Source organism: Artibeus jamaicensis, unplaced genomic scaffold (assembly GCF_021234435.1).
Source record: "Artibeus jamaicensis isolate MK-2021 breed Jamaican fruit bat unplaced genomic scaffold, CSHL_Jam_final contig_3214, whole genome shotgun sequence".
Lineage (NCBI taxonomy): Eukaryota > Metazoa > Chordata > Mammalia > Chiroptera > Phyllostomidae > Artibeus > Artibeus jamaicensis.
Genome location: NW_026521760.1, coordinates 5,920,264 through 5,924,726, shown reverse-complemented (window position 1 = coordinate 5,924,726; position 4,463 = coordinate 5,920,264). Strand labels below are relative to the sequence as shown.

The 4,463-nt window shown below is 37.8% G+C and overlaps 1 non-coding gene across 1 annotated transcript; it reads right to left on the bottom strand.

The window, feature by feature from the left end:
* Positions 1-3,970: 3,970 nt before the first annotated feature.
* Positions 3,971-4,077, bottom strand: LOC119055609 (U6 spliceosomal RNA). Its single transcript, XR_005083727.2, has one exon. It is a non-coding gene; the product is annotated as a U6 spliceosomal RNA (small nuclear RNA).
* Positions 4,078-4,463: the final 386 nt, after the last annotated feature.

The window sequence follows — 4,463 nt, the reverse complement described above, 5'->3', positions numbered from 1 at the left end:
AGTACCTATATCATTTTTGTGGGATCAAATATGCATTGATTTGGGCTTGCCTTCTAGTAAAGCATGTCTGCCCAGTCAACTATTATTAACAACTCTATTTAAACCCTCACCAGGCAACATGAATAGCAGGGAACATGGCTTGAATTACAGAAGAGGTGATCTGTCATGAGGGGAGAGAGAGTATAGTGTGGGAGGATACAAGTTGACCTGAATTGTAACAGTGCCACTAACTCACACTGTGGGGTGAGCCAGATGATTGAAGCTTTCCCTCTAGGTCTCAGTCTCCTTGTCTGAAACTTTATGTGATTAAACTCAAATAACATTGCCAAGATATATTTCATGAGCTCTACAAACAAGAAATGATTTTTGCAAGAACAAAATAAAGAACAAAAAAATGAAAAGGATCTGAGGAAATATAGTGAGAATACACAAGAAATCAGTAGATGCACAGTGTACATTAATGAGACCCTGAGTATCTTGGCAGTAAAAAAAAAGTCTTGCATTGTTTTCAAAATTATTTTCTGAGTGTATTAGCAAAAAAAAAATCCCTTCTGACTCTCTTTTTATGTGGCATCTATTAAGATACCAAAGAAATACTATTCCAAGAGACAGACATTGGGAGCTGTTGAAGTCTAAGTGTCCTCTAGCTTTAAAATACATTTCTTTAAAAGATTTGGTGCCTCAAAAGTCTACTTCCTGATCTTAAAGGTCTTGGTTGAAGAGTTCACTCATATGTAGCACACCCTCTCTAGTTTTGCCTGTACAGAAGCAGAAGAGCACTTGAAGTTGCCCCAGACATCCAGAGGGATGAGCCAGCCACACAGTTATTTTCTTGGTCTCTGCTTTGGTCTCCCCCTGGTGTGTGCTCTTTGTACTCTGCTCAGGTCTCACACCATGCCCCAGTCCAACGCATTCTCCCACAGCCCATAGTCTACAATTCTACTCAGGCCCTACTTAGGAACACATAGTCTGGGACTCATAGCCTAACACCACGCCCCATCTAGCCAGAACTGAATATGAGTTATGCAAGAGAAAAAACATCCCACTCTAAAAGATATAAAAAGGCAGCTCTTTGGTAACCTTCCATAGGTTCATAGATGATTAAATTGCAAACAAGCAGAACAGGTTCAAAAAGAACAATATATCTGAAAATGTAAACCTATAATCAGTCCTCTTATTTGATATAGTAGCTACTAACTGATCTATTACTACAGGATGAAGAAAAGAATTCTTCTCCTGTAAAGCTCACACTCTCACTCAGGCTTCACAGAACTCATGGCAACTGATGATATTCTCTCACTTTGTCCTACTGTTTTCCCAAGCTTCCTTGAATCCCTTCTAACTTTTACCCTCCGAGGATTCACAGTTTATTGCATTTACCTACATTAAACATACTATCTTGTTTCTAGTTAACACTTACTAAAAGTTTAACTCAATTATTTGATAAAATTTAAGAAAAATACACTAGACTTTATTAGTTGGACATCTTCCATTTTTAAGTAACTTGAAACTAGATGAAATAATAAAGGAAACATATCAACTCAAGCAACTGAAATATTTAAATAAATGTATTTTGAGCCTCAATTTTGAAGCTCAACAATGTTACAAAATACCAGATTCTTTTTGTTATATTCTTCTTGCCTTCAGCATTATGTGTCCCATCATAAGATTGTCTTACCTTATGGTAACTGATTGGCTAGTCAAGCCTCATAGATTACATGTGTTATCACTCATATCAATCATGAGGAGTGAGAACCTCACCCTTCTTGAAAATTACACAATAGTCTCAGGATTTATTCTGGTTGATTCAGTTAGGATATTTCCCCATCCAATGAAATTGAAATACTGAACTACCTTAGGTCTTGAACTACCACTTGCTTCACAAAGAGTTGGACTGAATGGTTTGAAGAAGGTCTACCTCTGGAAGTTAGGATGAGGTCAAAGTCATTTGAATCACATGGTGAGCTTCTTTAGGACAAGTGAAGGGAAGTAGGAGCTTGAGAGGCAACTATAATATTCTCTCCCTCTCTGCCTCTTTCTCTCTCTTAAAAATCCATATTTTATGAGATTTTTATATTAAATCTCAGAAGCTCTATAATACTTGAATTCACTTTGGAAGTCATTTGTCCAACACTCAAAATATGCTGAAATATAACTCTTAATTAGTTCTGTTTTATACCATGTAACATGATCTGTGCACTTGATTGATCTTAGGATGGGCCTCTTGTCCTAAAGCAGAAAATATTTAGGCTACAAAACATAAAGAGACCCAATCAGATGGTATCCTTACTACTGAGATACACAGTTTTTTTCTGGAGCTAGGGCTGGAAGGATGACAACAATAAGTAAGCTAGAGCTGGAGCACTGAGGTCTCATAGGAAGCCCACATTTGGAGTAATAAGCTAAGGGACAGAACTCATACAGGTTAGAAAGGGAAGAAGTCTGGCCTTAATGAAAGGAGAAGAGAAGGTACAAAGGAAAGACACAAATGCAGAAGAATGGGGAATGAAGAGCAACCACATCTTCAATATCCCCATTCCTGAAGGCCTTCAGTCCCAGCTTCTGAAACCAACCCCACTTCTCATTCTGAAATCCCTGCTGCTGTTATTGCTCTCCATTTTCTTTTTCATAACCACCTGCCCCTTATGGGTGGTATTTCAAATAAATTTCTATTCCATAAAAATTATAGAAGCAATCCTGGCCAGGAGGCTCAGTTGATTGGAGCATTGTCCCATATTACAAAAGTCTGTAGGTAAGATTCCCAGTCAAGGCATATACCTAGGTTGTGGGTTCAACCCCTTGTCAGGATGCATATGGGAGGCAACCAATCAATATTTTTATCTCTCTCTCTTCCTCTCTGTTTAAAATACATAAAACATCCTCAGGTGAGGATGAAAAAGAAGTAAAAAAATAAAACTGATAGACACAAACTGAAGACCATATTATGAAAAAATTATTGGTTTAACCAAATAATTCACTATATTCACTATGAGGTTCTTTGAAAAAATAGTTTTACGCTTGTCATATATACATTTATCTTTTTTTACTGTTGTTCTATTGTCCCAGTTACAATTGTCCCAGTTTTCCCCTCTTGATCTCCCCTTCTCTGCCCATGCCCAGCTCCCATAGTCAATCCCTGCCTTATTGTCCATGTCCTTGGGTAATTTGTACCTATTTATTGACTAGACCCTTTCCCTTTTCCTCCCTTACTCCCCTCCCCACGCACCTCTTGTCCCTGTCAATATGTTCCTTGTTTCCATGTCTCTGGTTCTATTCTACTTGCTTTTTGTTTGGTTGATTATGTTCCACTTATGGATGAGATCATATGGTATTTGTCTTTCACTGCCTGGCTTATTTCACTTAGCAAAATACTCTCCAGTTCTATCACTGTTGTCATAAGTGGTAGGAGTTACTTCTTTCTTTCTGCTACATGCATTCCATTGTGTAAGTATACTACTGTAAATATACCACAGTAAATATAAATGATCCACTCATTTACCAATGGGCATCTAGGCTGCTTCCAGCACTTGGCTATGGTAAATTGTGCTGCTATAAACACTGGGGTGCATAGGTCGTTTTGGATTGGTGTTTCAGGATTCTTAGGGTATCATGTCAGCAGTGGAATTGCCAAGTCAAAAGGCAGTTCCACTTTCAGTTTTCTGAGGAAATTTCATACTGTTTTCCACAGTGGCTGCACCAGTCTGCATTCCCACCAACAGTGCAGTACGGTTCTGTTTTTTTCCACAGCCTTGCCAGCATTTGTTGTTTGTTGATTTGTTTATGATGACCATCCTGACCAATATGAAGTGGTATCTCATTATGGCTTTAATTTACATCTTTCTGATGGCTAGTGATGTTGAGCATCTTTTTATATCCCTATAAGTCCTCTGTATTATATCTTCTTTGGAGAGGTATGTGCTCATGCCCTTTGCCCATTTTTAATTGGATTGATGTCTTCCTGATGTTGTGTAAAAATATGGAACACTTCACAAATTTGCACATCATCCTTGTGCAGGGGCCATGCTAATGATCTCTGTATTGTTCTGATTTTAGTGTATGTGCTGCTGAAGTGAGTGCTAAATTTACCTTTTAATTTGTCCAGGAGCAATTGCTTCATATGATATGTATCATAATCAAACATACACATACACACATACACACATAAAGATTGCCTCCAGAATTATGAAGAAGAAAAAATGCAGGCCCTGCTCTTAATGCTAACACTGCTTCCATGCAAATGGTACAAGCTAGAGAGCAATAGCTCTAGGCTGAAGATATATGGGGCTGGGATATGTGACTCATATAGACATACGTGGATTTTCTCCCTGGTTAATTCAGGAAAAGTTGAAATGACTATTACCAGCATGCTAAACAGAAATGTTAATCTGTTTAACCATTAATTATTGAATAAATATGTACTCTAGTTCTAATTTACAGAATGTTTCTAAAATGCCTTTAGATGA